General features: G+C 46.4%; 1 protein-coding gene across 1 annotated transcript in view; it reads left to right on the top strand.

The window, feature by feature from the left end:
* TVP23A (trans-golgi network vesicle protein 23 homolog A (S. cerevisiae)) overlaps positions 1-11622 on the top strand; it is a 55268-nt gene that overhangs the window by 8412 nt on the left and 35234 nt on the right. The gene's annotated exons all lie outside the window — the stretch shown is intronic.

Genomic DNA, 11622 nt, shown 5'->3' with positions numbered 1-11622 from the left:
GGTCTTGCTCTGTCACTCAGGCTGGAGTACCAAGGTGTGATCTCAACTCACTGCAACCTCCACCTCCCAGGCTCAATTGATCCTCCTGCGTCAGCCCCCTGAGTAGCTGGGACTGCAGGCATGCACCACCATGCCTGGCTAATTTTTCTATTTTTTGTAGAAATGGGGTCTCACTATGTTGCCCAGGCTGGTCTTGAGCTCCAGAGCTCAAGTGATCCTCCCACCTTGGCCTCTCAAAGTGCTGGGATTACAGCTCTGAGCCGCTGCATGAGGGTGGAGCTGCTTTTCTCAGTCCGCCAATTCAAATGCTAATTTTTTTTCCCAGAAACACCTTCACAGACCCAGATGTGATCTGGGTATCCCTTAGCCAAGTCTAGGTGACACCTGTTTTGTACCATATGTGGCTTTTTGTCCGGCTTCTTTCACTTAGCACATTTTCCAGGTCCATCCTGGTTTTGGTGTTTATCATTATTTCATTCCTTTTGATGGTCAAATAATCACCCATTGTGTGGACATACCACGTTTTGTTTATCCATTCATAGGTTGATGGGCATTTGAGTTGTTTCTGCTTTTGTGTTGTTATGAATAATGTTGCTATGAATGTTTTTTGGGGCATACATTTTGGGTTATCTTGGGCACATACCTAGGAGTGGAATTGCTGGGCCTTACGGTAACTCTGTTTTAGCCATGCCGTGTTTCAGACCAGCTATGAGTGAGTGTTGTGGGTTTCCAGCTGCCTTGGGATGCAGGAGGAGCCTGGGCTTTAGGTCAGACGGACCTGGGTCTTGATTCTACCACTCCCTAGCCAAGTGCCTGCACCCCCACAGTACAGTTCTGGGCCCAAGCTGGCAGATGCAAATAGGCTTTGAGATAAAACTGTGTTTCCTCAGCTCTATAGGAAGGCAGAGGTAGAGCCTCTTGAGCTCATTGGGAGATCTAGGCCCTGCACCCACATGGCTCCTTTTGCTCTACCACTACAAGAATTGTGTCTGGCTGCCACAGGCGAGAGCCAAAGCACTGTGGATTACCTTCAGTCATAGAAGCTGTAGCCTCCGTTTCCCACCAACCTTTTATATGACTTGTTTACCCAGACCCAAGGCCTGCTGGCCAACTCAGTCCCTCCAGTGCAGTGGCAGTGGGTGGCAGATACAACAGTCCTCGTGGAGCCTCTGTGCTACGGGAGGCCAGGGTCATTCCCAGGCAGGCCCTCATCAGCCCAGGCCCAATGTCAACCCTTGACTCGCAGTGACCTTGAACTTGAACAGTGACCACCACACCTTCTGGGTCCCCAGTTTTCTCTTCTGTAAAATGGGGATGATGTTGGCTATATTATAAGGTTGTAAAAAGATGATTAAATGAGGTGAACAATGTGTTCAGGGGACCTGGCAGGGCTCCTCATGCCCCTTGTGGGCTTCATAAGTGGCACCTGTTATTCTGATTTTGAGTGTGACTTCCACATCCTGGGCTGTGCAGAGGCATGTTCTCAGCTCACCCCGTCACTCTGGGGTTCTCCCTGGAGTTGGAAACTGTCTTCCTATGGAAAGTTATTTTATGCTGTCAAGGCACTGTTTTCACAGAATTCCTCTGAACCCAAAGGTCATGGGCTCCCATGAATTCCCTCCCGAAGTAGGAGAGTCTCTTCCTGCCACAGACAGATTTCTTAGATCTAATTTTGGTCCCAGTTGTCAGAGCTGGTTTTGTGTGTGGGGTCTGGCCAGTGTTTCTTTTTCTTTTGCGGAGCTGTGGGGGTATAAGGTCTTGCTCTGTTGCCCAGGCTGGAGTGCAGTGGTGTAATTATGGCTCACTGCAACCTAAACCTCCCGAGCTCAAGCAGTCCTCCCTTCTCAGCCTCCTCAGTAGCTGGGAATACAAGCGTGCACTACTACGCCCTACTAATTTTATTTTATTGTAGAGACAGGGTCCCAAAATCTAGGCTCAAGTGATCCTCCCGCCTTGGCCTCCCAAAGTGCTGGTATTAAAGGTGTGAGCCATTGCACCCTGTCTGGGTAGTATTTCTTGGTTGGTCCTTGTTGAGCCTAGTGAATGTCATATTGAGAAGATCATTGTCCTGTGGTCTCAGACGCTACAGGAAGTCACATGTTAGTGGGCCCAGGTCTTCAGGCAAACATGTAAAGTAAAAATCACCCCTGAAAATCCCTAACTAGCCCATCAAAGTAAGTTTTGTCTTTCAAGAAGTCTTCAGCAATCACTTTATCTGCCGTTGGATACAAAAGCAGTCCTGAACATGAGCCCCAGTTGAAATTGTTGGCTGCTGTTTGCAGGGAACTTACGTTGAATGAAAAATAACAATAGCAAACACTTCCCCAGCACTTCCTATATGCAAGCACTATTCCGGGTTTTTAATTTAGCATAATTCATTTCGTCTTCATTACAAACCTAGGCACTCTTGTTTTCTCAAAGTCAAGGTTAAAAAGACTGAGGCTAAGAGAGAGAGTTGAGTGACTTGCTCAATGTCACATACCTGTTCACTTCAAGGAGGGGATTTGAGCCTGACACAGTGGCGTGCACCTGTAATCCTAGTTACTAAGGAGGCTGAGGTGGAAGGATGGCTTCAGTTCAGGAGTTCGAGTCCAGCTTTGACAACATAGCAAGACCCCACCTCTAAAAAGAAAAAAGGAGGAGATTTGAACCCTTAGAATCGGGCTCTAGACTCCATATCTTACATTACATTGTGTGCAGATACTCATAGGGCAGGACACTCAGCATGAGCTTTGCCGTGAGAACGGCAGATTCAGGGCTTCCATCTTCGGTTCATCCTGGGGAGTACTTTATATTTTCCTCCTGTAAATGCTAACGCAGAATTGGCCCCACTCTTTAGAGCAGCTTCGCAGCCTTGGCACTGTGGATATTTGAGGCAGATCATTCTATGTTGTAGGGATGTCCTGTGCATCACAGGATGCTGGGCAGCACCTCTGGCCCCCACCCGCTACATGCTAGTAGCTTCCAACCCCTCAGCTGTGACAACTAAAAATGTCTCGTGACATGGCCAAGTGTGCCCTCGCAGCCAGATTGCCCCTGGTTGAGATCTCTGATTTAGATTACCCCCTCTCTGTCTGGGGTTTGGATTTGGATAAGTGAAATTTGTATTTGAGGGAACTGAAAGCACCTTCTAACACTTCTGTTTGTGACATTGACCAAGAGAAGCCGGAGGTGTAAGGGCAAGGAAGGAGAGAGTACAGGTGATGGTATTGATGACACCTTGGTGGGCACTCATCCTCTAAAATCAACATTAGCACATCTCTAACTGGCCCCCAGGCACAGACATGCACACACCACACCACGCCCCCACACACTAACGAGAAGACGTTTAGCTTTTCTTTGTTGATCTTCCAGGAGTTCTTCTGCTCACCTCAGTGAGTGAGGACCCCTTATCCAAACCCCTGTCCCCTGAGCTTTTGGGGAACAAACTTGTGTTGTATTGTCACCAGCTCTCTAAAATCTATTTTGAAATTATAGAAATATGACACATAAGCAGGTCCCATCAAGAGCTGATTGTTTAGTTTTAAGGAAGGTCCATGATTACCAAGGAAAATAACCCACAGAATCAGGGAACTAGACAGATTTCAGTTCTCTTTGATTGGGGCACAGAATTACATATTTTGAAATTAACTCCTTACATCTAAGGCAGTTTAACTTCCTCTTATTTATATTTGTTGTTCACATGAAATTATTGCATAAGCTGCGCCCACAATAAAATCACTGAAGGGCTGGGTGCGGTGGCTCATGTCTGTAATCTGTGCACTTTGGGAGGCTGAGACAGGTGGGTTGCCTGAGCTCAGGAGTTCAAGACCAGCCTGGGCAACATGGTGAAACTCTGCCTCTACTAAAATACAAAAAATCACCTGGACGTGGTGGCAGGTGCCTGTAATCCCAGCTATTCAGGAGGTTGAGGCACGAGAATTGCTTGAACCCAGGAGGTGGAGATTGCAGTGAGCCGAGATTGTGCCACTGTACTCCAGCCTGGGCAAGAAAATGAAACTCTGTCTCAAAAATAAAATAAAATAAAATAACTGAGGGGTGATTTCTGCTGACCTGTGACCCACATAATCTGGGAAGGCATTTGGGAGAGGACATTGGTCAGGTTCTTTGATGTTTTATCTTAGACAGCAGCTTGACTGCATGGACCTGGAATATGTAGTTCTTTTATTTTTTTTATCTTTGAGACAGTCTTGCTCTGTCACCCAGGCTGGAGTACAGTGGCACAACCTCGGCTCACTGCAACCTTTGCCTCCCAGGTTCAAGTGATTCTCCCGCTTCAGCTTCCTGAGTAGCTGGGATTACAGGCATGTATCACCATGCCTGGCTACGTTTTGTATTTTTAGTAGAGATGGGGATTCACTGTGTTGCCCAGGCTGGTCTCGAACTCCTGACCTCAAGCGATCCACCTGCCTCAGCCTCCCAAAGTGCTGGGGATTCAGGGCGTGAGCCACCACATCCGGCCAAGTATTTAATCATTCATTTATTTCAAGGTTGGCACTTTTGCCATTTGGAGCCAGGTCATTCTCTATTATGGGGCTGTCCTGTGCATCATAGGGTGCTTTGCAGCATCCCTGGCCTTATCCTGTAGATGCCGGTAGCAGCCCCCATTGTGACAACCAAAATGTCTCCAGACATTGCCGGGGGACACTCCAGATCACCCACCTCTTTGAGAACCACTGGTTTATTCTTTTGCTCATTCATTTATTCATTAAACCAACAAACATTTTCAAGGACCTTTGTGTGCCAAGCACATTTCTAGGGGCCACAGAGAAAACCAGATAGGCTTGGTGCCTGCCTTCCTGGAGCTGACATTTTACTTAGGGAGAAGACAATAAACATATAAGCAATGACTGAAGCAAGGTAACTTGAGAGGGTGAAGCGGAATGTGATTTTAAAAAGAGTCCAGGGGACTTTCTTCAGCCCTGAGGAGTCCTCTTCATGTGGAGCCCAGCCTTGGCGGTTCCATGGCCCCCTGCTCACCCTTCACTCATGACAGGAGCAAGCTGGCTTCTGAGATGACTCAGAGACAGCCACAAATCACGTTCATGGATTCCCTGCATTAAAATACAGATGTATTTCTCCCCTGGACTTTAAGATACTTTAGAATAAAAATTGCAAAGTGACAGTCAGCCAGCTGACTCCAAGCCTCAGGTGTGCTCTTCTCGGCCAGGGAGATATTTTACATTAGTTTGAATTTAAAATTTATAATTAGAAAAGATCACATTAGGCTGGGCGTGGTAGCTTACACCTGTAATCCCAGCACTTTGGAAGGCTGAGGTGGGCAGATCACTTGAGGTTAGGAGTTAAACACCAGCCTGGCCAACATGGTGAAACCCTGTCTCTACTGAAAATACAAAAATTAGTCAGGCGTGATGGCATGCACCTGTAATCCCCACTACTCGGGAGGCTGAGGCACCAGAATCGCTTGAACCCAGGAGGTTGCAGTGAGTCAAGACCGCATCACTGCACTCCAGCCTGGGCGACAGAGCAAGACTGTCTGAAAAAAAGAAAGAAAAAGAAAAGATTACATTAAAAATCTGGATTGCGGCCGGGCGCGGTGGCTCAAGCCTGTAATCCCAGCACTTTGGGAGGCCGAGACGGGCGGATCACGAGGTCAGGAGATCGAGACCATACTGGCTAACACAGTGAAACCCCGTCTCTACTAAAAAATACAAAAAAAAACTAGCCGGGTGAAGTGGCAGGCGCCTGTAGTCCCAGCTACTCGGGAGGCTGAGGCAGGAGAATGGCTAAACCCGGGAGGCGGAGCTTGCGGTGAGCTGAGATCCGGCCACTGCACTCCAGCCTGGGCGACAGAGCGAGACTCCGTCTCAAAAAAAAAAAAAATAAATAAATAATAAATAAAATAAAATAAATAAAAATCTGGATTGCCTAGAATAGATGAACACACTGAGACAAAGGCAGATTGGTGGCTGTCAGGATATGGGAGGAAGGGGGAGAATGGGGAGAAACTGCCCAAGAGGTACAGGGTTTTGCTTTGGAGTAATGGAAATGTTCGGGACAACAGTGTGAATTGTTCCCTTCATGCCAGTGAATTGTTTACTTTAAAATGGTTAATTTTGTGGGATGTGAATTTTACTTCACTAAAGTCGTTTCTAAAAATATGATTGCTGGCTTTTTTGTTCGTTTGTTTTAAAGACAACGTCTAGGTCTGTGGTCCAGGCGGGAGTGCGGTGGCGTGGTCATAGTTCACAGCAGCCTCGAGCTCCTGGGCTCAAGTGATCCTCCCGCCTCAGCCTTCCGAGTAGCTGGGATTACAGGCATGTACCACCACACCGGCTATTTTGTTGTTGTTCTTTGTAGAGATGGGGTCTCTCTAGTTGCCCAGGCTAGTCTCAGGCTCCTGGCCTCAAGCGATCTTCTTGCCTTGGCCTCCCAAGGTGCTGGGATTCCAGGCATGAGCTCCTGTGCCCGGCCTGCTGGCTTCTTTTGGAAATCTGTTAGAGCCGGAAGAATGGGCTGGAGTTGCAGAGAGTTGCCTGTGGGTGAGCTTCGGCCCTCACCCACTCAGTTGACTTATTTCTCAGCTTTGCCTGGCCCTATGAGCACCTGAGGTTACAGCCCCCGGCCCCAGCGCTGAAAACAGTGGTGAGAAAATATTATCCCAATGAAAGCATTTTCCAGGGGCTCAAGAGGCCTTGAGTTGGAATTCCTCCCTGATGCCGTGGTTTTCTCCATAAACTTCTTGAAGCCACCTCCAGGGGCCTGAGGGACCTGTATGGATAGAACAGCCCCAGGGTCAGGCTGTGCATATGGACATCTGAGGCCATCCAAGGCCACTCACCCTGAACCCCGTGTTCCTGCTTGGCCCCTGGCCTTTGTATACGCTGCTCTCTCTGCTTCCTAAATTTGTCCTTAGATCTTTAAAACAAAATTTAAAATACATTTTAAAATTGAGATAGATTTCATATACTATGAATTCAAAACTCACTCCTTTAAAGTATTTAATTCATTGGTTTTTAGTATATTTACAAGGTTGTGCACCCATCACCACAGTCTAATTTCCAAACATTATCATCACCCCAAAAAACCCCATGTCCCGTAGACCCTCATCTACATCACTGTTAAGCAGTGTTCTCTAAACGAGGCATCTCTCCTTAGCCCCCACAACCCCAGTGTCTACCCAGGTCTGATGGTCAGCTGTTGTGTCCACCTCTTGGGTCCCTGTGTTAGTTAAAATGTCAGTAAAGAGCCGAGAGCCTCATGGATACCCTGCCGGGACAAGCTCCCACAACTAAAGGGTCAGAACCCCAAGCACCAGGACCAGCCAATGGAACCCTGCTCCACTGGCCATTCTCATTGGACAGTGGTCGTCCCATATCCGTTGTTGAATATTTTGATTGTGGCTCTGTTTACCTATTAATGACACTTTGCACCCTGGGTGGAAATCACTTCTCAGCTCCTTCCCCTCCCTGCTAGAGATAAGTAATGTCTGGGAGGCAGGACTTTGTCCAGCCTGTTCACTGCCCTCTGACCTGGCCCTCCACCTGGTAGACTGGAGGTTATCCATACATGTGTTGTTGTTGCTCTAAGCTCAGTTTATGTGTTGTTGTTGTTGTTGTTGTTGTTTTGAGACGGTGTCTTGCTCTGTTGCCCAGGCTGGAGTGCAGTGGCACGATCTTGTCTCACTGCAATCTCTACCTCCTGGGTTCAAGTGATTCTCTTCCCTCAGCCTCCTGAGTAGCTGGGATTACAGGCACCTGCCACCACGCCTGGCTAAGTTTTGTATTTTTAGTAGAGACAGGGTTTCACCATGTTGACCAGGCTGGTCTCGAACTCCTGACCTCAGGTGATCCATCCCCCTCAGCCTTCCAAAGTGCTGGGATTAAAGGGGTGAGCCACTGCGTCCGGCCTCTAAGCTCAATTTATTAAACTCAATGTTTCTTAAGCAGTGTTGAAAATCAATTAAAAACGTTTATGTGTTGATCATAAACTTAATTCTCTATCCTTGGGCAATTTAAATGACATTTCAAATTTAGCATTAGTGATTATGTGGAGCACTAAATAAACATGCAACCTAAAATACACACAGCAATGACAAAACTTACTGTTTACAGCGTGGTGGGGATTTTTTAGTGGTTAATGAAACCCCAAATGAAAGAAATATGTAAAATACAGCAGCAAGATATGTTGAATTGGAAAATAATATTTTGAATTAGTGTCCTTAAAATAACTTAAAAAAAACTTTTTACTTTGAAATAATATCAGACTTACGAGAAGGTAGCAAGAATAGTACGAAGAACTGATGTGTACATTTTACCAAGATTCACTAATTGAATGAGTGCAGTGGCTCACACCAGTAACTGCAGCAATTTGGGAGGCCGAGGCGAGAGGATTGCTTGAGCTCAGGAGTTGGAGACCAGCCTGGTCAACATGGCGAAACCCTGTCTCTACTAAATATACAAAAATTAGCCTGGTATGATGGCACATGCTTGTAATCCCAGCTACCCTGGAGGCTGAGGCAGGAGGATCACTTGAACCCAGGAGGCAGAGGTTGCAGTGAGCCGAGATCACACCACTGCATTCCAGCCCGGCTGACAGAATGAGACTGTGACACACAGACACACACACACACACACACACGTGCATATCATATAAACTCATGGATGCAGACATTTTCTCATTGCTACTCAAATTGTCCCATTGTTGATCAGTAGAAGCCTCTTCCAGTTGGCTTCTGAGTCTTCCTAATTGCCAACATTTTGTGTGTGTGTGTGTGTGTGTGTGTGTATTCTCTAAGTGTTTGAGAGTAACTAACACATCATGCCCCCTTTCCCCTAAATACTTCGATGTGTACTTTTAAAATTTATTTTTCACTTTTTGTAGAAATGAAGTCTCACTATGTTGCCCCAGCTGGTCTCAAACTCCTGGGCTCAAGCAATCTTCCTGCCTTGGCCTCCCAAAGTGCTGGGATTACAGGCCTACACCACTGTGTCCAGCCATCAATGTGTACTGTAAGAAAAGGACGTTCTCTTTTTTTTTTTTTTTTTTTTTGAGACGGAGTCTTGCTCTGTACCCCAGGCTGGAGTGCAGTGGCGCGATCTCGGCTCACTGCAAGCTCTGCCTCCTGGGTTCACCATTCTCCTGCCTCAGCCTCCCGAGTCGCTGGGACTACAGGCGCCCACCACCACACCTGGCTAATTTTTTTGTGTTTATAGTAGAGACGAGGTTTCACCATGTTAGCCAGGATGGTCTCGATCTCCTGACCTCGTGAATCCGCCCGTCTCGGCCTCCCAAAGTGCTGGGATTACAGGCATGAGCCACCGCGCCCAGCAAGGACATTCTCTTATGTAAGCAGAGTGCGATGATAGAAACTAAGAGACTATCTAATCTACGGTTCATATTCCATTGTCCTTTAGAGTAATGTTTTCTCTCAGTTCAAGAGTCAATCCAGAAGTTGGGCAGTGGCTCATGCCTGTAATCTTTTGGGAGGCCAAGGCGGGAGGATTGCTTGAGCTCAGGAGTTTGAGACCGGTCGGGGAAACATGGTGAAACCCTGTCTCTACTAAAATACAAAAATTAGCTAGGCGTGTTGGCATGTGCCTCTAATCCCTGCTACTCAGGAGACTGAGGAATGAGAATCACTTGAACCCAGGAGGTAAAGGTTGCAGTGAGCTGAGATCACACCACTGCACTCCAGCCTGGGTGACAGAGCGAGACTCAGAAAAAAAAAAAAGAAGACTCAATCCAGGATCTCCACTGGATTTAGTTATTCTGAAACTATTCCGAGCCTTTCTTTATTTCTCATGACATGCATATATTTGGAGAGTAAAAAGGGAGCAATTTTGAGGAATACACCTTAATTTGGGTCTGTCTGACATTTCTTCTGATTATATCCAGGTTATGCTTCTTGGGAGAGATACTGCAGAAATGATGTTGCATCCTAAAAGGACATTTTCTTTATTGAGCTCTGTCACTACTAAAGGTGGCCCAGAAATCATATGGTTTTGTTGTTGTTGTTGTTTGTTTTTTTTTTTTTTTTTAGAGTCATCCACCACCTCTTACCTGCAATCCCAGGCCCCAGATTTTGGTCTTTCATTCTCTTTGCCACTGAAAGAACCCAGGACTCCTTAGAAAGGAGCTGATTCTAAGTCTTGAGGCAGAAATCAGTCAGACTGGATCTGGCACATCCTGTTGTTGATAAAAATCAGGAATACTGTTTTTTTAACAAAGTATATTTTTTGAGACAGGATCTTGCTCTGTTGCCCAGGCTGGAGTACAGTGGCGCAATCTTGGCTCACTGCAGCCTCTGCCTTCCAGGCTCAAGTGATCCTCCCACCGCAGCCTCCCAAATAGCTGAGACCACATGTGTGCACCACCATGCCTGGCTAATTTTTTTAAAAATTATTTTTAGTAGTGATGGGGTTTTGCCATGTTGCCCAGACTGGTCCTGAACTCCTGAGCTCAAGCGATCCACCCACCTCAGCCTCCCAAAGTGCTGGGATTACAGGTGTGAGCCACCTGTGATTTTTGCCTGGCCAAAAATGCTTTTTAAAAAGTTATATGCTGTTCAAAAAGAATAAATAAACTAGTTTTACGAGCCTCCCATAGGCCAGGTTGCGGTAGTGATTCAGTATTTTCTGAAGGAGTTAATATGACCACTCAATTCTCCCATTACATAACCTCTGAGTTAGGGTTTACCACTGATGGCCATAGTTTCTAGAATGCCGTACATTTTAGGGTACATTGATTTGGTTATAGCTTTTGAGAAGTAGAGCTGGGGCCGGGCGCGGTGGCTCAAGCCTGTAATCCCAGCACTTTGGGAGGCCAAGATGGGCGGATCACGAGGTCAGGAGATCGAGACCATCCTGGCTAACACAGTGAAACCCCATCTCTACTAAAAAATACAAAAAACTAGCTGGGCGAGATGGCGGGCACCTGTAGTCCCAGCTACTCGGGAGGCTGAGGCAGGAGAATGGCGTAAACCCGGGAGGCAGAGCTTGCAGTGAGCTGAGATCCGGCCACTGCACTCCAGCCTGGGTGACAGAGCGAGACTCCGTCTCGAAAAAAAAAACAAACCAAACAAAAAAACAAAAACAAAAACAAAAAGAAGTAGAGGTGGGAAATAAACACCATATTAAATATTTGCAACCGTTAGTAGACACACCCTGGTTCCAGAAATATTAAAATGGTCAAAAATAAAAATGCAAGGGAAGACAAGATTCTCTCTCCATTTTGCAGGTGAGGAAACTGAAGCTCCCAAGAGCCAGGTAACAGACACAAGTGAGTATTTGCTGCTTTCAGATCTTGTCCAGTTTCTAGCAGAATCTAGAAGCTCTTCAGAAGAAAAAGCACAAGGCCAGGGACAGTGGCTCACACCTAAAATCCCAATACTTTGGGAGGCCAAGGCGGGCTTGGCCCAGGAGTTTGGGACTAGCCTGGACAATATAGCAAGACCCTGTTTCTAAAAAAAAAATATTTTTAATTAAAGGAAAGAAAATGAAAAGCATATAACTGGGGAATACTACTTTTCACTGCCAGTGCAAAAAAAAAAAGAACTCCACTCAGGGTGAAAACAAAAACAAGAATAAAGGCTCCATAACTTCTGCAATCTCTGTGGGCCACTCCCTCTTTTCTTTTCTTTTCTTTTTTTTTTTTTTTTTT

Source organism: Colobus angolensis, unplaced genomic scaffold, assembly GCF_000951035.1.
Source record: "Colobus angolensis palliatus isolate OR3802 unplaced genomic scaffold, Cang.pa_1.0 Scaffold55, whole genome shotgun sequence".
Lineage (NCBI taxonomy): Eukaryota > Metazoa > Chordata > Mammalia > Primates > Cercopithecidae > Colobus > Colobus angolensis.
Note: the sequence above shows the minus strand (reverse complement) of the source record. Positions and strands in the feature narration are given on the sequence as shown.